Consider the following 25428-nt stretch of genomic DNA (forward strand, 5'->3'; position numbering starts at 1 on the left):
AATTTTAATTTCTTCGGCCCCCTCTGGCCTCGATTTTAATTTCTTCGGCCCCTGCCTGAGACCAAGCCGGGGAGCCGAAGAAATTAAAATCGAGGCCCCCACTGAACAGCTGGTCTCCGGCGGCGGTTAGCAGCACCGGTGTTCACTTCTTCGGCCCCCGCCGGCCTCGATTTTAATTTCTTCAGCCCCCGCCGGAGACCAAGAGGGCCGAAGAAATTTAAAATTGAGGCCGGCGGGGGCTGAAGAAATTTAAAATCGAGGCCGGCAGAGGCCGAAGAAGTGAACACCGGTGCTGCTAACCACAGCCGGAGACCAGCTGTTCAGCGGGGGCCTTGGATCGGAAGGGTGCTTCTGTGTGTGAGAAAGGAATGGTGCTTGTGTGTGTGTGTGTGTATGTGAATGTGAGAAAGGAATGGTGCTTCTGTGTGTGTGTGTATGTGAATGTGAGAAAGGAATGGTGCTTCTGTGTGTGTGTGTATGTGAGAAAGGAATCTGCCAGTTTAAAAAAAAATGAAATGTGATAGTACATATGCAACTTTTGAAAAGTTGGATGAAAGATTAAATTACTGAATGTTAAGCATCCCTCTTCTGGAAAATAAAATTTAGCAAAGTGGGTAGAGACAAATACTAAAGCAAAAAAAATTAAACTATTTAAAATGTTCATCTCAGCAAAATCACAAATTTAAGATACTGATGCCAGGTGGGGTTTGTTTGTTTTTTTTTAAGCATAATTTAAGCATGAAGACTAGAATAGTTCCAATCTGAAACGGTTTTGCCATTTTTTTTAAGCCTTTAGAAAATGTATATTTTTAAATGACTAAGACTGGAATCTTCCCATTTAAAAGGGAAGTTGACTAAGGATGTCTTTCGGTGCCATATCTCCCACATGAATAATCATATGACTGATAGTTTGAAGAAAGACACTTGCTTTATTGCCTGAAAGTGCAAAACAAGAGAAGCTGTACGGTGTGGGTGGCTGTCCCTTGGGAGGACAGAACCTGAAGGAAGGATGTCATTTCGCCTTCTGATAGGAATGTGGTTTTCTTATTTAATGGTTGGGATCATCACTTTCACTTTTAGTAAAAGTAAAAAATGCTGCAAGTCTGAAAGCAAGGTGCTTCTGTGAGAGTGTAATGTGTATGTGAGACAGGGAGGGTGCTTCTGTGTGTCAATGGTGTGTGCAAGAGAGATGGAGCAATTTTTTGGCTGGCTTGTGGCTGTGAGATAGAACATGTGTGTGATTGAGAGCTTGTGTGTAAGTGAAATAGAGAGAGCATGTGTGTGATTGAAAGCCTTTGTGTAAGTAAGCGAGAGCATGTGTGATTGAGAGAGACTGGCCAGAGAGGTGACGTGTATATGTGTGAGACTGATCAGGGAGATGACTGGTATGTATGTGTGTGTGTGTGAGAGAGAGAGAGACTGGTTGGGGAGATGATTGGTGTGTGAGAGACAGAAATTGGTCTTGAGGGTATGACTGGTGTGTGTGTGTGTGTGTGTGTGTGTGTGTGTGTGTGTATGTGTGTGAGAGATAGAGAAGAGATTGGTTGTGGTCCCTAAGGAAGAGGACCATGAGGACAGCTTCAGCAGCTACTGCTGCTTCTGGTGTGGCCTGCAAGGGAAAGGAGTAGGAGAACTGCTGGAGAGGGTAAGTAAAGGTGGCTTTTTAAGTTCATTTTTCTTGATTGACTACCATTTTAATTATTGGGTAGTATGTGATGTGTCTGCTGTTTGAAATATTTTATTGGTGTTTGGTAAAGGTTTCAAAATTTGCTTGAGTCTTTAATTATTGGATATTCTATTCATCAGCTGTTTTGAAATTATTTTATTAGTATGATTTTATAATTATAATTCATGATTTATATATCTTGATTTTATTGATTGTTTCATGATGATTAGTGACATTTTTGTTTTTCCATTGTTGCACTGTATAGAGTCTGGCATGATATGTTTTACAGTTTAGATTTTGTCTGCACATTTCTATTTATACTTTATGTGGCTTTATTCTGTATTTGGTGAAAGTTTGTGTTCTGCATGCAATGACTGAGATGAAGCATTCTTTTAGCATGTGGTTTCTCTGTAGGGATCTGTAATAGCTTGGCCTGTTCTGTTTTCCTGATAGGAGGTGTATTGATATTTTAGATTCTGGTGTAATATTTTTGGTATTCTTTTTCATAGGTGGGGTTGTTATTCTTTGAGTGTTGGCAGATAGTACTGTGTTGATACGGGAGGACCATGCTGAAATATAGGGGTGTGTGCATATATATGTAAATTATATATGTAAATTATATTGTATGTGTAATTGGGTACCCATGGGCCAGTATGGAGAAAAATCCCCCGGGCCACTATTTTCCCTCAATCCGCCCCTGCCCTTTACTTAGTGTCTGCCTTGGTACTGTGGGAAGCTACAATGGGCAGGAAAGAACATTGGGGCCGATGCAATAAATATGCGCAGGTGCCTCCCCCCCCCCAGGAGGAGCCATGCAATATTTAAATTAGGGGGTTGCATTAGCAAGGAGGCGCTAGGGTCACTTGCGCACCCCTAGCACCTCCTTGCTAATGGAAACCCGATCGGCGTCAGCCGTCCACCGGTTAGGAAAACCGACGCTGAGTTTATCAGCGTTGGTTTTCCTAAATGGCATACAACCTCACAGCTGGGGGTTCAAGAAATAGACGCTTGTCAGTTGAGCATCCATTTCCTGCACCAGACTGCCAGCGGTTTTTTTTTTTTTTAACTTTATTTAGTTTTGGTTTTCCTCCTACTTAATAGGAGCATCGGCCCCATTGTGGGCAAACAACAACACAAAATACCTGGATAGTGACTTCAGCTCAGAGGAAGTTTCTGAAGTTTTGACCTTCCACCCTCTGCTGTCTTTGCCTACCGCAATCCCAGCTTTAATTTAGCCATAGGAATTCAGAGAAAAGTGAGTGTTTGAATATTTACAGAAGATGAACGGATGTGACAGGACCAGAGGCTGAAGCCTTAACAACTATGCTTACTGCTCATAATGTTCAAGCTTGTCCTAATTCAACCATTTTTCACTATGGGCAAAGCCTGAAACCTAAAAGATCTTAAGACTCGACACAAGTATCTGCTGAGCTAGTGCTGCAGCTGAAGGGAAAGTAGGAAACATGGACAGGGAATATTTTTTCATGTAGTAGGAATAAGCGCTAAGGCTGGAACCAGATTCATTTGCCGGGTTAGCAAGCTTTGCTTGAAAAACAAAATTACTTTCTACACAGGGATGTTCCTCTTGCAGTTCTCTGTATACCACCTGCCCCCTCCGTTTCTGGGATCCTACTCGTCAACTTGGGCAGAATCTTCATTGCAGTTTAGGTGTCTGCAAGCCCCAAGCAAACCTTGCATGCAAGGGGAAGCCAAATCCTTGGATGGGAGATCCTAAAGGCCCCTACACCTCCAGGGCTTAATCTCTGACAATGAGTGCCAAGCTCTGATTTAAAATCAGCAGGAATTATCTGCAGAACTGAAGGATCACATCAAAAGAAAAGAATGACATTTATTGGGAAGAAAAGACCAATGAGGGAAGGATTCAGCCAAAATTTGCTCCAGTGCAAAATATTGCTCCAATTTTATCCAACATTTTGCTCATTGTGAATACAGGACATGTCCACTAATTCCATCTCACAACACCCAGGAAATCCTTAATTCATGTTTACATTGTTTTTCTAGGCTGACATAGTGGAGACAGTAATTTAAAAGTCACTGCTAAGCTGATTATCACATATCATGTACTTTCAAAGACTGCAGGGGTGTGACTGTGTGATCTTGCAGCAAGTACAAGATATTTCTAAATTGCGTGCCAGTCATAAAGGAAACTAGATTCTTAGTAGGTTGTGATATCTTCCATATGGCATCAATATAACAATTATCCAAAGGTGGCGTCCGTAAGATTTGAAATCACATAGGTCCTATGACATCGAAGAAGGGTTCTGTGTGGTTTCGAAAGCTCATCTTTGAGTAACTCTGGTCCAACAGAACATATCACAACCTGCAAAGAATCCAGGATATATCTGCAGCAATTTTCAAAATGATCTTGAATTGCTGTTTGACATGTAACACTGCCACTTTGCCACTAGATGTCACTATGCCCTCATTTACCTGCACTTAGAAACTGAAGCAATTAGAGCAATGAACTGTGTTGAATGATTACATATTAAGGCACTAAACAAACAATTAACACATAAATACTTCCGGCACTGTACTTCTAGGATTTAAACAGACAGTGAAAACCAGAATCCCACAAAACCTGCTGCCTTCACTCTCCTCTCTGCCTCCTTTCATCCGTTCCTACAGCCCATAAAACAGAGAATCTCACAGGAGAATAATCCGCATTAAACGTTTAGGATTTGCGGAATATAAATTGTTTTAAATAAATAAATGATAAATCCCATTCAGTCTGCCCATTTACCCTTCTCACTGTAGATTCTACAATATCTCTGGCTTTGCCAGGAGAGTTAAGTGCCATTTCTTGCACACAGACATTTCAAAAGCAATTAAAAACATATCTATCTAATCAAGCATTTGTAATAATGTTAAACACATGAGGACATCAAGACAAATGTCGGCCATTTCTTGGATTCAGATATTTATATATTTTTCTATCATGCTTTGACACCACTTGAGATTTTTAAGGTAGTTTTGTTGTTTTATTTACTCATTTGTAGCCTTTCGATGATGCATTTTAATTTTATGGATGTACATTTGTAACTTGCTTTGAACTGTGACGAGTGTGAGAAATCAATGTTTTATTATTATTATTATTATTATTATTATTAATAATATTATTAATTCTCACTTCTATGCAACTAAAGATCCTCTGTGCTCATCCCATGTCTTCAGAGCTGAGCATAGAAGGATGCAGGCCTAGGGCAAATCAACCGCAGCTGGGCCCTGGAAGTCTGATTATGCATGGCTCTACCCCCAAACTGACAAAAAATAATAATGTTGGGGATGGGGCTACCATGGCAGCATAGGGCCCCCCCCCCCCCCCCGCACATACAAACACAGTGTAGGGCCCAGGGCAGTCTCTCTCTTTTTGCCCCTACAAGGCCAGCCTTGCATGCCGTCGTGAGTTTTGTTTTCATTACTGCCATTGGGAAGCAATTCCATACATCCACCACTCTTTCTGTGAAGAATGATTTTCTTGTGTTACTCCTGAGTCTGCTCTACTTTACCCCCATACTATGACCTTTTGTTTCAGGGCTTCCTTGCCATTGAAAAACAGTGCTTTCCTCTTGTGCATTATTTATAGCTTTGAGGTATAAATAATGTATGGTAAAGTGGCTTACTTCAATAAAAGCAGCAGATTCTGTCAGAGCCTGTCTCACTGTGATGTTAAACACCAATAGGCAGAGCTTTTCTGGCTGAGACAGTTTGGCTCAAGCCCCAAGCCCTATAGACCCCAGGCCAAGCATGTGTAGTCCTTTGGACTCCGTGTCCCGTGGACTGGTTCGTTTGATGTATAAAATTACTAGTAATAAATGGCACCTAGGGAATCGTGGCAAAGGATGACTCCTGATTCAGCTTAAGCAGTTCTACATGATCTATCCTAAAACATTATTGGTAAGATCCTACAGATTTGCCAGATTGTCACCCTATATCATCTCTGCCACTCTTGGGTGAAAGAATCGAGAGAGTAGTTTGTAGTCAGTTATAGGAATTTCTGGATGAAAACATCATCTTAGATCAACACCAATTTGGGTTTTGTCTAACCATGGCATGGAGACATTATTACTATCTATCCTTGATATATTTAGGTGGCATGGAGACATTATTACTATCTATCCTTGATATATTTAGGTGGGGGTTTGAAATGGCACCAATTTGTTTTGGTCCTATTGGATATATCGGCAACTTTCAACACAATCAACCATCTTGCTGACTCACCTATCAAATCTTGGCATCTCAGCATTACTGCCGAAATGGTTTACATCATTTCTGACTAATCTTCCACAACAAGTAAAGGTTGGCCATGTATCATCTCACTGGTATTTGGCTGAAGCCAGTGTCCCTCAAGGCTCTACCCTATTGGCAACACTATTTAACATTTACTTACGTCCAATCTGTATTCTTTTAGTATTTTAGGTCTAGGTTATAGAATGTACACAGATGATATTCAGTTCTTTGTTCCTGTAACATCTACCTTTGATGATGCTTTGACTTTGGTTGCTGTTTCAGATGCATAAAATTTGAATGATCAGGAATAGCTAGTTGGCATTAACCTTAGGAAAAACTGAGCTCATGGTATTGATAATGTCGTCATGTTCTTCCACTTTGAAGCGAGGGTCATCCCAGTGGCCCAACATTTAAGGAACTTAGGAGTCTTCTTAGAACCTGATCTCTCTTTACATCTACAAGAAAAATCGGTAATAAGTATGGAAGCTGAAGCCTTGCTTATTGCTGACTGATTTTCATAGGTTTACAAACTTTAGTGTTGTCGGGTCTCCATTATTTCAATTCACTTTATATTGGGTTGCCAAGTTCGGTACTGTGTTCTTTGCAAGTGGTTCAGAATGCTGCCACCAGAGAATAAACTCATGCGATCTCATCATGCTTGTCGCGTCGACCCATATGCTGGTATATTAAATTTAAGATTTTTACATTGGTTTTGAAAACCTTGAGTGGTGAGACCTCATTTTGTGTCAGTGCTCTATTAAATATCTATAAGCATCCAAGGGTTTTAAGATCTGCTGGATGAAATCTTTTAGATGTGTTTTTGGCAGAAACTCGTGTAAGACAGCTGAGCCACTATTGTAGAATGCTCTTCCAGAAGAATTAAGGGCAATTAAGTGCACTCAAACATTTAGAAACAAGTTTAAAACTCTACGTTTTAAACAGGGTTTTGCTAAAGGTAATGGCTTAAGGCAGGGACACCCCCCCCCCTCCCAGCCAGTCAGGTTTTCAGGATATCTCTAATGAATATGCATAAGATTTGCATGCACCACTTCCTATGTATGCAAATATTTCTCTTGCATATTCATTAGGGATATCCTGAAACCCCAGTTGGCTGGGGGGGGGTGCCCAAGGACTAGTTTGAGCACCCCTGGCTTAAGGGGGGGGGGTGATAATTATGGATTTAGTTATTCACTGATAGCACCTGCTTGGTACTACTATTCTGGATAAATCCGTTTTTGTCTGTTGCTTAATGAGACATACTGTACAAGGATTTTGCTTATCTTGTTCTGGTTTTCCGTAGTTGTTTACCTGCATTCAATTGTTTTTAATTTCAGCGTTTTGTGGTATTCCGCCAAGAACATCAGACTGTGCGGGCTAGAAATGTTTTAAATAAATAAATGAACTCCAACCGCTGGTTTGGAAGTGTTTGTACCAAAACAAAAAAGAAAAAAAATTGACAAAAACTGATTTGAACATGTCTGATCCAAACGTTAGTCAAGCTGAAATGCTACTGTGTGGGTGTAGAGTGCTCTTAAATAGCTGGAGAGAGCTCATGTTACGCTGAATTCTATTTATGCAGGTGTTTGGAATTCGGCAACCGAGCTCCCTTCTCAGCCTCTGTGAGGCCCTATGGCTGAATCTTTGCCTTCTGAGCAGCTGTTCCTGGACAGACAGGCCCTAAGAAGGGTGGCAGTGGAAGCCAAGAATACTGACCTGATGCTCGCTCCAACATTATGGAAGTCAATCATTTTTCACTGAGAAGTTCTTTTTTACCCCCCTATACCCCTGATTGAAGAGCTGCGGCACAGGTCATTTTTCATCCAGCTGTACAAGAAGGGCTTCCAATGTGTACAGTTTTCCCCTGCAAACTGCAAAACAAAAAATCTCAGGTTTTCTATATACCTCGAATGGCTCATTGATCACAATCCCTATAGAAAAACGGGTTAAACTATTTAAAACCTACTAAGGTGCTTTTCTGTGCTATGCCCCCCAGTCCTTTGGAACTCTCCCAGACTACAGATTAGCAATAGTTCAGATGGCTACTAAAACTCCAGTTTTTCACTAGGCCTGTGGGGAATGATTTATAGAAATGTATTATTTGTCTTTGTGTAGGTCCCTGGAGTTGTGATCTTTGCAAGTGGTTCAGAACGCTGCCACCAGAGTATTAATGGTGTGTTCATTTAATTATTTATTCATTTCAGGTTATATGATTAGTTCCCTAATTCTGTGATTATAATGTTTTAATTTTGCCTTTATTTATTTGCTGGTTATTTTTCAATGTCCAAGACATTTGAAAGATATTAAGAGTGCTTTGGAAAAAGCACACGTGAACTGTGTGTTGAGGCACTGGTGTGTGGCTATTGGAGCACTTACTCCTCTTTGCAGTTTACAAGCCTTCTTTCAAGCTCTGGACTTCCTCCATTGCTATATTTCTCAGAACACGTTCTGGCACTGCTTTGTGGATTTGTAAGGAAGAAGTCTGCATTTGTAAATTGGTTGTCCCAGTTGTCCTGACATAGCTTTGTGCCATAAGTCTGCTCTCTCAACTTGTCGTTCTTAGGTATTGTGCTAAAGTCTTCACCATCATTTTTTTTGGGGGGGGGGGGGGGAGGGGAGGAGCAAGGGGGGGAAAACCAACAGTTTTCTTCTGTTCCTTTGGATTTTCAGCTCATTAGGAACTGGGGATGGGATCCTGGGCCCTGGCCAACCCAGAGAGCAGAGGACCTGAGCTGGGAGCTGCAAAACCAGGTTCTTCCATAGGGCAGTTTGCAGCACTTGCTACTGAAGTCACCGCTAAATGTATTCATGGTCTCGTTCCTCACGCTGTCTTCTTCTGGACCATGGCTTCTGCACGCACAGACTCACACTCTTCTTTGCATCCTGTCGTGCAAAACAGGCAACTTCCCACTTCAGTGCTCTTTTTTGTTAGAACCCGTCTCCTGAAAGATGTTTTGTAGGTCCACACTGAGAACTCACTTCTTCAGGTTTGCTTATCTGGATGTCTATATCTTTTGGTTTTCTTTCAGACTCTGATGGGTCCACTCATCATTTAATTATCTACTGCTTGCTAATACTTTGTTATTTCTCATCTCATTGTTAGGCACCCTGCAAAGGGCACCACATTAAAAAAGTGAAATTAATTAAATAAAAATAAATGATTGTGGAAGATCACTAGGCTTCCAGTGTCCAGCACAATATACATGTATAATGCAAGCATAAATTAACATAAAAATACACAGAGAGAGAGATCCATATTCAGAAAAATTTAGCCGGATGACTCAGAAGCCGGATCACTGGGAGGAGCTGAGATAGCCGGATAAGTTATCTGTCTAAGTCTGGTCACCCTGTAGACCTGTCCTAATCTTAACCTGCTAATGTTGGGATAGCCAGATATGGGTATCATCATGCTAATTACTCAGCGCCTAGAGAGCCCAGTTAAAGTTCTTTTAAAAAATCAAAATGAAAACCTCTTGGGAAATCAGCTGATTTATTTAAGTGCTGACTGCAAAATCTCAAAAACAGCACTATGGAGGCTCCCTTCCTCATAGGGAAATGTTATGTCGGAGGCAACAGAACAGAAAAGATTACTTTATGCAAGGTTGTCAGTCCTACCAATGCCATGCAGTGCTAGCTGCTGTCCTTAAGAGCTGGAATAATGAAGGAACAATGCTGTTTTGTTTTAATTCCTCGGGGATCTTGGACGGAGCCTTCCTATGCTGAAGTATCACATCGAGAGATTCTCGGGGGGGGGGGGAAACAGAGAAATAATGGGAAAGGAAATCACCTAGTTCATAATAGGGGCGAGGAAGTGTGTCAGGAGGATTACATCAACGCGCAGCGGCGTTTGAAATGCAATCGGAGCCCTGATGTGTTGCCAGGGGGGGAGGAGCTTGAAGTGGCCTCTGGGAATGATGTCAGCAGGGCGCTTTCGCCGGCGGCGCTCAAGGACTTCCCGCCCTTCCGTGTAACCCGAGCTCTGTTTTCATAGCGAACTTCACAGGCTCGAGCCGAGATTTTTTAAGTGTTTGATACGTGGGTCCCTCCCCCCCCCCCACGGGATGCGGGGAGAGCCGCGCTGCTTCTCAAGTGTTCAAGAGACCCTGACCGAAACCACAGCCCCGGACTGGTTTTGCCAGAGTGGGGGCGATTTTTTTTTGTTTGTTTTTGCTCTTGGTTTCTGAGCGCATTTTTGCAGCTCCAGGACAGGCCGGGTATTGTTCTTCACGCTGTGGAGGGTTTCTGCGATTCTCCCCGGGTGCAGAGGGAGGGGCCGTGAGCTGGCGGTGACAGCGCTAGAGGAGCCTCTGCCACTCAGCCTGCCGCACTCACTATCCCGGGTCCCTGCGCTGCAGGGAATGAGCGGCCGCGCGCGTGGAGGGGAAGGCAGCGATCGCTCTTTCTAACAGTCCTTCATCACTAAAACATCAACAAGTGCCCATTAGCTGCTGTTTGCCACCTCCGCAAAGGCCTTTATTAGTTAAGGATTTTTTTTTTTGGTCTAGGTACAAAAAGAGTAGATGTCCATAACAACAGCTTTGGTTTACAACTTTTTTTTTCCTTCAGGACCCACGTGAAATAAATCCCAGAACCCGCCATAAAATAAGACTACTTTGAATCCCACCAAAAATCACAGTTTCCAGTCATTTATAAACTGTCCCCTTATGCATTTCTTTTTAAATAGGAGGAAACTTGGCCGCCGGGACGATATTCAGCAATTTCTAGTCTCGCTGCAGCTGCTCCGTCAATCAAGAACATTTTTTTTTTTTTTTTTGCTGACCAAGCAGCAGCAGCAGGAGGTCTGTTTCCTCGGCTGTAGGTGTGATCTCTCACCACTAGAGGGGGCGCGTTGCAGCGTCACCGAGGTAATTTCACCATCGCAGCCTGGCTAGTGGGTCTCAGACCGTGATTTGGGGAAACCATTGTCTAGCAGATTAAGGGTCTGAGTGTTAACCCCTGAAAAGCTTGACATCGTTTAATGAAACACGCCTGAATGTGCATCCTTTGATCTTTTAACCATGACTGTGTATAATATCAGTGAAGACATTATATCCTTCAGTTATGAAAGCAATAAGGCCACCACCTCCTTGCACCCTCCTTACAATTATCTTGGCAGAGCAGAGACAAGGGGGCTACTGATTTCTGCAAAGTTGTTTCTAATGCCAACCATCTAAAGAGTCTGCATGCTGAAGAAATCATTTGTGTCATACAGCCTCTAATTGTGCTCGCTCCTCTTTTTAAGTCTGTGCAGCTGTGGCATGGCCACACAAGCCAGGCATTTTATTTTATCGCCAGGGCCTAATAACATAACACTGCATCCTTTATGAAAGCTGACTGTAAAAGAATAAACTAGGGGGAGGGGCTTTCACAGCTAAAAGTTCTGAAGAAACAGATCACAAACAGCAGATGGTATAATTGCAAAAATTTCATTTTAGCATTAAAAAAAAATAGTACTCATTTCGAGAGGAGCTCGCTGGCAGCCTGCTAGGAATGAAATGAGTTAGGTTTCACAGGGCCCGGCTCACATGCATGAAACACGTCTCTGTCTCTCAGCATCCAGAGGGAAAAAAAGAAGTGGAGGGGGGGGGGGCCTGATAGAAGTTAAGCAAAATTGCTTTCTGTGTATTAAGCAATTCTCCAAGGGAAACATAAGAAAGACATGCTCAGACTTGGCAAAGGGCTCCTGCAACCTAAATAATTATTCTTTCCTCTGGTAAATGGACCTGCAATCTAGGAATTTGTACAGAACCACTGAAACAAAGCCCCATTCACAGATTTCTTAGAACAGTTTCTCGAAAACTAAAAACAAAAAACCTATCCAATACCATGTGCCATATGCAAGATTTATAAAATATCAATCCTATTTGTGGTAGTGTAGTATTTCCTTCTGTGCATGTTAAGCTGGGCCCTTGTACTTCTGAATTCACTTGCCCTTGATTTTGGAAGTATTAAATCATCTCTAGCTAGCTATTTGTTTAAGGGAAGTTCACGGTTTTGTTTTTCTTTTCTCGACTGCCATATTTTTACAGCTTTGACAAATTGCTTGCCAAGTGAACCTGCAAGCCATAGATCAGGATTCTGAGCTCTCCGACGTGCACACGCCCTGGCAGTAGTTTGACCTGTCAGTTAGAAGGAGGCCTTATCTCATCCCATCGTTTTCTAGTGCTTCAGTACCATCATACCCTTGCATTGAGCATTACAGACACATAAGATCACAGCTAGCAAGGTCATAGCTTTTCTTTTAATGCCACAGTTCCTGGTGATTAATGCAACCTATGCTATGTTTGCATACTGATAAGACAGCAGATTTTGTCTGTGTTCACTGAATAAAAATAATAGTACTCCTAGCCAATAGCATTTGGGCAATGTGAATACAATTAGAAAAGTATCTCACAGCTGGCCTGGGGGCTCAGCTGATAAGTGCTAGGCACTGCCATGCAGAAGGATCCTGATTCAGTCCTTGGGTTGGTCTTCTGCTCTCCAGATCAGCCAGGACTGGGAATGCTGCTGAAGCAACATTCACAGTCCTGGGAGGAGAGTATCATGGTCATTGCTTAAGGGTAGTACCCAGCTGCCATGAACCATGCAAGGGCCCATGATTGCATGGTTCATGGCCCCCGGGCCAGGATTGTCACTGCAATAACTGGACGAAACGTAAATACGGGAGGGAATATAAACGGGGGAAGGGAAGGGGAATCCTCAGTCAGTTGTGAATGAAGGTTCATGGCACTAGAATTCCTGCCCTGGTTTTGATTGAGCTGGAAGTACAAAGGATCAGGAGGATAAAAAAACTGCTGATCTAACAAAAAAAAAAAGAAAAGTTTGTTATAAGCAGAGTCTGATTTCCCTATGGGGAAGATTACCATGCTTGTCTTCACCTCCTCTTTTGAGAGGGCATTCCATGCATCCATCACCCTTTCGGTGAAGAAATGTTTCCTGATGCTGTTCCCGAGTCTACCCCCTTGGAGCTCTACAGCTTCTTTTCCATAGGAAAAGGTTTGATTCATGTGTATCTTTAATACTTTCAGGTATTTAATAGTCTGTATCATATTGCCCCTGTCTCTCCTCTAGAACATACATATTTAGGTCCTTCAGTATCATGTGGCTTTTGGCGCAGACCTCACACTATTTTGGTTACTTTTCTTTGAACCACTTTCTACCTGTCTCTATACTTTTTGAGATGTGGTCTCCAAAATTGAACACTGTATTCCAAGTGAGGGCTTACCAAAGACCTGTACTGGGGCATTATCACCTTTTTCCTGCTGGTTACACCTCTGTATATGCAGTCAAGCATCGCTCTGGCCCTTGTTACCCTTGTCACTCTCTTGTCGCTACTTTCAGATCATCAGACATTATCATCATGAGTTCTCTCTCTCAGTTTATGTACATCAGTCTTCCCCCCCCCCCCCCCCCATCTCATACCACTTTTTTGGATTTTTGTACCCGAAATGCATGACTCTGCACTTATTGGCATTGAATTCTAGCTGCCAAACCTTCAAGCATGCATCAAGCTTTCTTAGATCATTTCTTATTCTCTCTATTCCTTCAGGTGTGTCCACTCTGTTACAGGTCTTAGTGTCATCTGCAAAATGTCAAACTGTTCATTCTTTTTTTTTTTTAAATTTATTCTTTATTAATTTTTTCAATAATTTATCAAGATACATCTCTTGACAATAAATCAAATGTATACATCATAATTTCTGAGAAAAAAGAAAGAAGCAATACAATCAAAATATTTTTTATTTATTTAAATTCTTTTACTATACCGATACTCAAGACGAGGTCTTATCGTACCGGTTTACAATAGAACAGGGGAAACCAAGTAACAACTAAGTAGAAGGTAAAGTTACATTAAACAGGGAGCGAAAACATAGGAGATGGAAGACAGGAAAGATTATAAACGATAACAACTGGAGAGTGATAAAATAATCAACTAAAAACCATAGAGTAGCGAGGCTTAAACAGAGATTTATCCTAGGTGATTTTTTTAATAATATATCCTGTGGGAGGAGGAGACAGGGAAATATACATTATTTGCACCTCTCAACAACAGCTCTCAACAACAGCCTTGCCAAGATTGCTTGCCAAGATTAATGCTGGATGCTGGAGTGGCTGGATGAATGCTGGATGCTGGAGTGGCTGGATGAATGCTGGATGCTGGAGTGGCTGGATGAATGCTGGAGTGGCTGGATGAATGCTTGAGGAGAAACTGATGTAGGGTGCTTAGATTAAGGAGAGGGTGGGCGCGCGACGCCAGGAGCCGTTTCAGCCCTTTAAAGGGCTCTGGGGAGGCGTCGGGGCTTCCGGGGAGGGCTTACCGGTTCCCTTCCTTTTTTTTCAAGATTCCTTCTGCCGCTGCTGTCCGAATTTTTTAAAGGCCGCTTTATTTATTTATTTATTTATTTTTCTTTAGTTTAAGATCGCCTGCCTCGGAGGCCTCGCGAGAGGCTCGTCATGGTCCACCTCCCCTGGCCCCGATGGGCCGACGCCGACCGCACAGGAAGGGCCGACCTGGGCCGAGGGGGAAGAGCAGGATGGCGGCGTGGGAGGAAAAGGGAGTGCCTGGAGTCGTTTCAGCCCTTTAAAGGGCTGAAACGACTTATACATTATACATTATATACATTATATACATTATAGAGTAAATATACATTACCAAGTCCACCATAAAGATCCAAGTGGTCATTTACCATCAGAAGACATACTAACTAAATTCATAGCATCAGCAGGGGTAGTATATAGATTATGTGAGGTGGATCAAACTCAGACTTTATAAGGCTACAGGAACAAGTATAAATTTTCACATACTCTGCGATTGAGACTTATCAGCAAGAAATTGTGTTAACTGCGATGGTAGGAAAAACAAAAATGATTTATCTTTAAACTTAATTAAACATTTACAAGGAAATCTTAACATAAAAGTTGCTCCTATCTGTATAACTTGCTGTCTCAACAACAAAAGCTGTTTTCTCTTTTTCTGGGTAACTTTAGAAATATTAGGGAATATCCTCACTTGCATACCCATAAATAGTTCTAAACGATGTTTAAAGTACAATTTTAGAATCCATTCTTTATCTATTTCCAATGCAAATTTTACTATTAAAGTAGCCGGCTCAGCTTGACCTTGGTCTGATAATTCCAAAAGATCTGTAACATTTAAACCAGTTGCACCAGGTTTAACCTCCCCTGTTTCCTTTAGGGGGTCGCTGCTCATTCCAATAACATCTTCTTTCTTTAAATTTTCCCTCATTGGGATATAGAATACTCGAATAAGTGGTGGTATTTGATCCGATGGCACCTTTAATATTTCCTGAAGATATTTACCAAACATATCTCTGGGTAACATATAAGGAACTTTTGGAAAATTGATTATACGAAGATTTCTATTTTTTAGTAAATTTTCCATATTTTCAATTTTGTTTAATAAACTTACGGTAGATTGTCCTTTACCAGAAGATCCTGCTGATTTTTCACGGATTTTAATAGTATTTTCTCTTCATTTTCTTGAGTATGTATAACCTTTACAGTATTTTCCAAAGATATAATACGTGCCTCATGATCATCCAATTTATGTGCAAGTTGCTCAGTTTGTTTAATCATTAGGTTGCCTAGACCAACCATTGCTTCCCATAAAGTTTCCAGAGTTATATGGTCTGGTTTTTGTAAGTAAAAAGAAGGAGATTTCAAACTTATCTGCTGAGGTGCAGATGTGGATGGTTAACCCCTGTATACTTGGTTCTTTATCGCCTCTGTCTGAGCTGCCGAGGAACACTTCACCCTCTCTGGGCGGTTCTTCTGTACTGCTCCCTCCCGAAGGGAGACTCCCTGCCCGAAACGCTCCACTCGCACTTTCGGCTGCCGGAGCTTCCGGGTCTCCATCCGGGGTATGCAGCAATGCCGGATTCCTCGGCGCCTCCCTCACCACCGGGGACAGTGTGGTCTCGGAGTCCAGCAGGGAACACACCTCCTCACTTTCTGTTCCCTGCTCCCGCGACTCTTCTCCCGGTGTCATGACCCCTCGGAGAACATGGGCGTCCATCGGGCCAGTCTTGGGCGTCTCGTGGAGGGCTCCAGGGAGAGTTTTCTCCCGAGCTCGCCTCTTCCTGACCGAATGAGGCATTTCAAATGGAGAAACTTTTGAAGAAATAAGTGCAAGGTAAGAGCCCACGCTCACGGTGCCAGCACAGCATCGCCATCTTGGATCCCACTGTTCATTCTAATCCTTCCAGAATATCACTCACAAAAATATTGAACAGAACCAGTTTCAGAACCGATCCTTGAGGCATTTCAAGTATCACTCTTCTATCCTTAGAGTAGGTTTCATTTATCACTACTCGTTGACATCTGTCAGTCACCCAATTTGTAATCTACCACCTTGAAACCCACTCCCAGGCTTCTCATTTTATGCAGAAGCCTCTTATGCAAAACTGTGTCAAATGATTTGCTGAAATCCAGGTAAATCACCTACAGGCCGATACAGAACGGTGCGCTCGGCTGAGCACACTGTTTAGCCCCCGTTTTTAGAAGCGCTATTATTACCCCTTATTCTGTAAGGGGTAATAGCACATGGAAGACGCACGGCCAACCACCCCGAAACTAATAGCGCTCATCACATGCAAAGGTAGGTGTTAACCATATAAAGCACCAGGAACGTGTACAGAATAGCGATATTAAGTCAAAGGCCCCAAAAATAAAAAAATCTTCCCACCGGTCGGCGGGTTCGAAAACAAACCCGCAGCTGTCAGCAGGTTTGGAAACTGACGCTGGTAAAGTTAAGCATCAGTTGTCAGACCCGCTGACAGCCGCTGCTTCTGCTAATAAGGAGGCGCTAGGGACGCGCTAGTATCCCTAGTGCCGCCTTATTAGCGTGGGCCCTAATTTAAATACAAAATTGCGTACCCAGGAGAGGTGCCGGGGCGCACGTCGAGAGAAAGGGTGCTCAGCACGGAGCGCTGGCTCTCCCGCACTTTTTAATTAATCGGCCTGCTTAAGTGCTCATCCTTGATCTAATTTTCTAGTCACCCAATCAAGAAAATCAATTAGATTTGTTTGACACAACCTTCCTGCTACTCCTTCCTCTGGTAAAAACCATGTTGCCTCAGATTTCCCATTGTGTATCTATAATACAATCTAAAAAACTAAATCCTTAATACTGCCCCAAAGTATCAACTAGTTGTGAGAATGCCACCTGACACTTGAATTTTTTTTTTTTTTAATTTTTAATTTTGCAAATTTCAATAACTCAAAACATTTTACATGTTCCAGCAAATGAGCATAATATTTCCATCATTTAAGGTAACTTTTTACAATTATCCAAATCTCTAATAGTGCCATCAAATACAAAATTAAGAAAAATATATTTAGAACAGAGATGGAAAACTGAAATATAGTATTACTATTGCTCTTGTTACTTTTATACAACATAGGAGAGATCCATTTCCACTTTAGAGCAATTTATCAAACATATAAAAAGAAAAGGAAAACTGAGAGTTAGGCAGTTATATATTAAATCGCTGATTCAGCCTGGATCTAATGTCCACTGATGTGATTGTATAAAATTGCCGAGCTGGTCTGGCTCATAAAAAACATATCTATTCCCGGACACTTTCATAACACATTTGCATGGGAACCGCAGAATAATCTGGGCTCCATGACTTCTAGCTATAGGTAACAATGTCAACATTTTTTTTCTTTTTCTTTGTGTTTCCTTAGAAACGTCAGGGTATATCCATACCTTCTGGTTTAGATATAAAACAGATCTATTTTGCAAGAACTTCTTCATAATATTTTCTCTGTCCAATGGTGTTGAAAATTTTACCAATAAGGTTCCTCTTCCTTCTAATTGCTGTTGTTGTGTGGTCTCTAGGAATTCAGTAATATTTAACAATACGTTTTCACCAGATTCCATTTGATTCTCAGGTGCTTCTTTAAGGTCAGACACAAAGTATGCCTTAATTATCTTAGGTTGTTCTTCCAAAGTAATCTTAAGAACATCTCTCAAATAGCTTTTAAATTGTTCTTTTGGAGATATTGAATTGCATTTGGGAAAATTCAATACTCTAATATTGATGTTTCTCAAGCCGTTTTCAATTATTTCTAACCTCCTGTTAGTAACCATATCAGTTTTTATCAGCGTATCTTGTACTGTCTCAATTTTATTTATTTTCTCCTCCATTTGAGTCATTTTCTTCTCCTGTTTCTCAACTGACGCTTTCAAGTTGCCACAAGTTTCTTGCATTATTTTCATAGGGCCTGATATCGTCATTAAAGAGTTTTGAAGTGTGGCTATAGCTAGCCATAACGATTCCAAGGTAATATTCTCAGGTTTTTCTAGCGGTTTCAGTTCCGGGAAAGGAATTGCTTGTATAACGACGTTTATATTTTCCTCAGCTCTAAGCAATTTTGTGGAATTTTCCAAGGCCATTCCCTCTCCTCCTACGGCTCCAAGGCTTTCGGAGGGTTCCCCTCCCCCCTCCGGGGTTGACGCCATTGGTCCTCCCTCCATAGCCGAAGTTAAGTTCTCCCCTGCGAAACACCCCTCGGGTGGACTCACCCCTTCCAGCGCGTTCCGTTGTAGAGGTGATTCAGTGCTCGCAGATTGTGTCCATGTCGGGGGGGGAGGTGTCAGCGGGGCTCCAGGGCTTAAAGTTGTTTCAGCCGCATGCGACAGCGTTTGCTCAGCGGGTGTCGCTAGCGCGGGCCACACTGGATTTACTGCCGGGGAATAAAACTCCGCAATAGTTGTTTGCTGCAGTGTCGGGCTCGGGACACTCGAGGAAGCCTCTCTGACCCGAGCTTTTCGCTTGGTATGTGGCATTTCTGCCAATTTCCAAAAAGGTAAAATGAGGTAATTTCTTGCAAACACTGCGGAGCTCCAGACACCATGTCCTCTCAGTGAGACGCCTGACACTTGAATTTTAATGTATTTTCATGCTTCTCTTAACATATTTTCTCGCTTAGCTTGACAGTGTTATTATAAACGGGGTAGAAGTATGATAAATAAATAAATATTTTTTACATTGGTTTGGATAGCCCATTGATCAGATCTTCATTTCCAATCCTTACTTTTCCAAACATCCTTTCTCAAGAAATACAATGTAAACACCAAACCTGTAGTTATCCATCCAGTGAGTGGACCCTTAAAGATTTCTTCTTCCACAAATTTCCACATTGTCACTCATGATGGTCCTCTTTCCCTGTTTGAAATATCAGGTTATGGTGAGTAAGAAAAGGAAAATACTGATTATGCTACCCTCACAATTACAGAAGTAATTTCAACTTTAAAAACATTAAAAATGTGGCCAGCCTGGTGGTAGTGCAACCTGGGTTTGAGTTGCAAGTTTCATCTTCCATTCCCTGGTCCGGTTAGAGCTGGGGGGGGGGGGGGGGGGAAAGAGGACATTCTAATCATTCCACAAAGGTGACATCTAGTGGCCAGATTAAGGACCCTCAATTGCAAGGTTCTGGAAGGAGCCCTGTAGCTTGGCCTTCAGCTGAGGACTGTCTCTGCAATGACAAGGCAAAGGCAGTTGGCAGGGAGATATAAAATAGGGGAAATCTCCCCCCTCCCTTATGGTACAAATACAATCTCCTAGCACCGTAGCCCTAGATAGACTGGTTCCCATTGAACTAGAAGCCCAGAAGAGCAGGAGGAAACTGCAGGTTCAAAGAAAAAAAACGTACAAAAAGTTAAAAACATGTTTGACCTTTATTTCCTAATAATGTCTGGCACTATGCAGACGAATTTAGGCAGAGCTCACTTCTGGGTTGGTAATGCTGACATCCTGCTTTAAAATATGTTATCACAGTGGGACCAGATTCATAAATCAGTTGACCTCCTATCCTTATTCAATTCAAATACATTTATGGGTCCATTTTCAGCCTCTGTGTGGCTCGGCTGAGATAAACATATCCAGCTAACAAGCAGGGTGTATTCAGCGGCATGCTGACAGCTGGGTTTCCTGTTGTGGGGTCTTTATAAGGCTCTGCCCGCGCACATGCCTAAGGGAGCCTGGGGAGCAGCGCTGCTGGTAGCGTCATGGCGGCATTCCTGTCTCTTCAGAGGCTGTCGGCATCCTGGGTGAGTGCTGCCAGTCACGGGACAGCCCCGTGACTGACAACCGTTACAGTTACCCCCCTTCTAAGCCCCCTCATAAGGCCTCTAGGTTTGGGCTTCTGGAGGAACCATCGATGGAAGTCCTGTTTCATCTGAGGGGCTTGAAGATTGGATGCAGATTCCCGTGAGTTTTCCTCTGGCTCAAATCTTTTGCAGGAAATAAGATATTCCAAACGGTTATGATGTCTCATAGAGTCTAGAATTTCCTGGGCTTTAAATTCAGTGTCTGTTTCAGATATAGCATCTGTTAGACTTGGAGGATGACGAGAAAGCCATGAGAGCAGCAGGGGTTTCAAAAGAGATACATAGAATATGTTATGGATCTTCAGTGTGGGTGAGACTGTCTGATTTCTGGAAGGAACATCAGCATGCAAGGAAGTTCCAGTTTTGAAAGCAAAAATTGACAAGTAGCATTTCAGTGGTACCAAAGATTGCCCCTTTCTACCATCCACTTGATAGCAAAAACTCATCAGATTGGACAGCTCTGTAGCTCTTCTGTTGTTCCATGCTGAGCCATGTACTGCATGTCTTTAACATGATGTCTTTCCCTGTGCTGTGTGTCTGCCTACAAAAAGGCAATAAACTGTTCTTATCAGCCAAAATTAACCTTCCTTGGGAGGTACAGATCAACACTTTCAGGACCATCTTCCACGGAGAATGAATAAAAAAGGATTTAATAATATGCATTCAGTTTTGTAATTAAGACAAGAAAGCAAATACACGAAGAGAAGACATACTCTTCAAATGTTTTAATTTGTTGTAAAAATTCCATAGATAGATATAGACTTACTCCATTCTTCATAGGTTGCTATGGCATGCCTGCTAATTTTTAACATTTGAGTAACAAATGTTCCAGAATCTCTGGAGAGCTGATATTCTACCAAATGTGTACATTTTCTGTTGACACTGGTTTATTCTTTTTTCTTCACAAGTAAATCATATTACTCTATGTGAATGAAAGCTCCCAGTAGAATTGCTTTGAACTGGTATCACATTCGTATTTTGAATAGGCTTCCACAAGAGATAAGGGCAAAGGGCATGGCTACTGTGGGCCTACAGAAATAGTGTCTTTGTAATTTGACTGGAGCAATGTGGTATTTCTGTTATGGGGTAAATGTTAAGAAATGTATATTGTCAGATGCAGATATTCTTAAAATTTTCTCAGAATCTCTTGCTTGCCAGCATTCCAGTGCACAGGGTACTTCAAAAAAAAGTAGTAAAATAATTTTAAAGGAAGACAAGCTTGTAAGTAAGAGAGCTAACTGGCTCTACATCAATCACAGAAGCTAAACCAGTCCTGGTTTTATCCCAATGCACCTATGCACATGTGGTTCCACTATCTGTAAGAAAAGTAGGGCTCAAAATCCTTAGATGCAGTAGTTTAAAACCAAGACTGACTCAGCCTGTTCAAAAGGCAAGGAGCCAGTTGCTTAGCATTGTATCAAGTATTATGAGGAACACCAGTGTGGTGAGCTTCTCCCATTCCTTTGTACTTGGTTCCTATTATAATGTATCTGTGTGTATCCTAATTCTGCCAGACATGTATCAGAAAACTGTCACTACTCTTCCTCACTGGTTACTAAAGATGTCAGACATTAACAAATGTGTCTTAATGCAAAACTAACCCATTATATAGAAGCGCATTAATAAAGCATGCAGTCAAACTTGTTTTACCTTTTTAATAATTTTATTCTGTGTTCAGGACATTTTGCCCAAGAGTAATGTTAATATAGACAGAGCTGGTGATAGGAAATAGTTTTCTTTCTAATATTTCTTAATTACTGCACTTAGGGGTTGATTCACTAAGACTTTTTATTCTCATTTTCTGAGTCTATGGGAAAAGACCTTGATGAATCAAGCCCTTATTGTCTTAGTTAATTTGTCCCCCAACACGTTTTATAAATCTGCATTCCGACTTGGATTTCCTTCTTCCTCTTACTGAGAGGATTCATTCCACTTTTACACTAGATCAGCAGAGTTGCATGTTGAATATTGACGTAGAGAGCTGTTTCATGATTCAGAACATACTCTATGGATGTTACAACCCCACCTGTCTAGGCTCTTCTTAGTGGGTGTGCTAGCCAAAATGGTGGTGGAATTAGGTATTGAAAGGTATGTTAATGTGGAAAAACATGATTATGAACAAAATTCATTGCCACCAGATGACCAGATCTTGGCCTCAATCCACTGCCCACAGTACTAAATTTCTCTCGGCACTTGGCACTTATTAAAATATGACTTGGCAGCCTCAGCAGAGAAGGCAAAGTCTGATATAGCATGGAAAGGAAAATAACTTTATATTATTTAAAGTGATACCTACAACATGAATTAATATGTATATGTGTGTGTGGGAAAACTGTGGGGGTAGGGTAATTTATCAACTGGGTAAAAGAAACAGTATGAAAAATATTTAAATTATTTTCAGCTACTAAGAGCGTGAAGTTGGAGATTACTCCAAGTTTAGTTGTTAGCAACATAATTGAAGTGTCCAGTTCAGGGCCTATCTATAGAATAAGAGTTCTCAACCCAGTCCTCAGAGCACCTCTAGCCAGTTAATTTTCCAGGATGTGCAAGATGAATATGCATGGAATAGATTTGCAATCATTGCCTCTCTAAACTATGTACCCTTGTGGTGAAGACCTCTCCTGCTGTCGAGGCTGAGGGTGATGGAAAATATTTGATGTTTCAAGATCTTCAGGTGTCATCTCACAAGGTGCACAGACCGATGCCCTCCTCCCAACTGGGTCTCCCAGAGGAAAGGGGTCCACAACCCACCTAGCAATGTCTCCCCCAGGTTTGGAGAAGAAACAGGGATAAAGCAAGGATTAAATTTTCCTTTTAAGTGTAACTAATTAAAATAACTTTATTTAAGATAATATTAGCTAGCAGTTATTTCTTGTTAAAGCAATACAAATTTAAATTAATATATGTGCACAAATACCATAAATAATTTGCTTCTCTTTTGCTTTTTTTAGTATTCTGAACTCATGAAATCAGTTCCTTCAAATAATTAAAAGATAGCTAGCAGATAGGCATAATTTTGAATACATAGCTCTTCCCTACGGACTTTTCTCTGTTCTTTATGTTGTAACCTAGGGATAGATTCTTTGTGTTTTCTTTTCTTTTCAGGAATATGCTACAGGTATTCTCAGGAACATGGAAACTCTGAATTTTCTCTTTCAGGTAAGTGTTAGTGTCCCTTTCTCTAATCTTGTGTTTACTCTCTTCTGTATACTTTCTTTTCTTACGTTTCTTTATTCTTTTTCTCCTTCTATCTTTACTTGTATAACACTGTCTCTGTTTATGTAGGCCTGCCAATGTTTGAGTGCCCACACTTAACTGAAGTTTTCCTTAAAGCTGATCTGCTTGTGTATGTAGCTCGAGTTTGTCGCAAACAAGTTCTTGTACTTTGTTGCCGTTGATAGCGTGTGTAGCTTGTGATTGAGGCTAGTGAGTGATGTCCAGAACTCTTGGTCTTGAATATTTCTCCTTCTCTCATTCTTCTTCCTACTGTCCTATTCTTTAAATAACTTAAAAAGAGAAACTAACTCCCTCTCACTGATGAATCTTTGCGTATCTACTGTGTTCCCTATATTAGTGTCCCTATTTACAGATCCATCATTACTCTCATTCCATTCCTTTGGTGGAACACCAGCCGACTATGTTTCAGGCCCTTGACGCGATATTTTTGCTAGATAATGTTATGAATGAGCGGTGTTTGGGTTGCTCCTTGGGTACTGTGGCAGTTGAAGACACCCACGGGGAGGAGCCCTGTGAGGAGCCACAGTACTAGGCTAGACTCAGAATGCACAAACACACAGCTCGATACAGTAAAGTTCAGTTGAAGATTTCTCGTCTGTAACGAGCTCGCTGCGCACAATTCGGACGCGTAAGGCAAACCAGCGATACAGTCTCCAGTTTTGCGCGTCCGTAGCGCTTCTTAAAACAGACGCGTAACCCTTCCCGCACCCGGCATGTAAATGAACGAATTAGCTGTATAATGAAGGAATTAGCTATTCCCCTCCGATACCGTAACGGGCACTCAGGTTCTCTCATTAGTAACGCACTGTTTTGCCGCGGCGGTAACGTGTTAGTTTACCGCCTCCCCCTAGTAGGAGTTAGGACTGTGAGTCTAGTAACAAATCCATCGACACCGCTTAAGATACTCAAAAACAATAAAACACAATTTAAAAAAAAAGCGATACAGAGATGATCGAGAAAATGTAATGATGTGGGACACATAAAACCTGTCAGAAGAAAAAATAAAAATTTTTAAATACCTGTCGGAGGGCCGCGTGGTTCCAGGCGGCCGGCGGCGGCGGGAGCCGGGTGGTCGCGTGTTAAATCTAGGCCGCGGGCGGGTGGGCGCCTGTTCCAGGCAGCGGCGGCGGGGGGACACGCATTAGTTCGAGACGGCAGCCCCCACCGGCAGTGAATGAATGCGCGCCTGTGCGACCCCTGCGATTCGGCGCTCAAGGCGTGACGTCACGGCATGTGACTGCCTTGAGCGCCAAATCGCAGGGGTCGCACAGGCGCACATTCATTCATTCACTGCCGGTGGGGGCTGCCGGAGAGGCAGCCCCCACCGGCAGTGAATGAATTCATTCATCCAGGCGGAGGAGCCGGCTGCTTTCGCCACCGGCTCCTCCGCCTGGATGAATGAATGCGCGCCTGTGCGGACCCGGCCTAGATTTAACACGCGACCACCCGCTGCCCGCCGCCCGCGCGCATGTTATAAAATCCAGGGTCGGCGCACTCAAGGGGGTGCACCCTTGTGCAACTTGCGCACGCCGAGCCCTAGGGTCCCTTGTAGGGACGAGTACATTATATTTGGGACACTTGTATGCTATTTTTGGGAATATGGATGTGTATATACTAATGAAGTAAAATATTGAAAAGAATTTGGTAAATGTGGATACATGTGTACACAACTTATATATATATATATATATTTAATTAAAAATTGTTTCTGTACTTTTGTATCTTGTGGGTTGGGTCTATTTAATAAGGTTATCTATGTGAGATATTAGACTCATTTTATATATCTCCACATTTGTATTGTTGACTTTGGATGACTCAAAGGCACTCTGCTTTGCGTAACTATGATTTCTTTGTTTAGAATGCTGTCTTGCTCTTTGATGTAAATAAAGAGTTTTAAAAAAACATTAAACTCTTACCTCTCCACCCCAGAACAAAGCAAAATTCAAAATGGGCCTCTAAAGTCCCTTGGACCACTGTCCAGCCTCAACAGAAGGCACATGGACATAGAAGGATTTGTATATTGTCAAAGTGTCACTGACCCTTACAAAGAGAAAGCAAGCTGCCCCTGTCATAATCAATCACTGGCCACTCCAAATATTCTGCAAGAGAAAATCAGTCTCTTTATGTTTTTTAGAGACACTGA

At 42.0% G+C, this 25428-nt stretch overlaps 1 long non-coding RNA gene across 2 annotated transcripts in view; it reads left to right on the top strand.

The window, feature by feature from the left end:
• Nucleotides 1-10736: 10736 nt before the first annotated feature.
• The window catches only part of LOC115089311, a 46661-nt gene continuing 31969 nt past the window's right edge, over nt 10737-25428 (top strand). The window contains exons 1-2 of one of the 2 annotated variants that reach the window (XR_003856062.1): nt 10737-10776; nt 23154-23207. This is a non-coding gene — a long non-coding RNA (uncharacterized LOC115089311). Of the gene's footprint in view, nt 10777-20016; nt 20149-23153; nt 23208-25428 lie in introns of those variants that run through there. The other variant, XR_003856061.1, reaches the window with a different exon arrangement.

The sequence above is a fragment of the Rhinatrema bivittatum genome, chromosome 4, assembly GCF_901001135.1.
Source record: "Rhinatrema bivittatum chromosome 4, aRhiBiv1.1, whole genome shotgun sequence".
Classification (NCBI taxonomy): Eukaryota; Metazoa; Chordata; class Amphibia; order Gymnophiona; family Rhinatrematidae; genus Rhinatrema; species Rhinatrema bivittatum.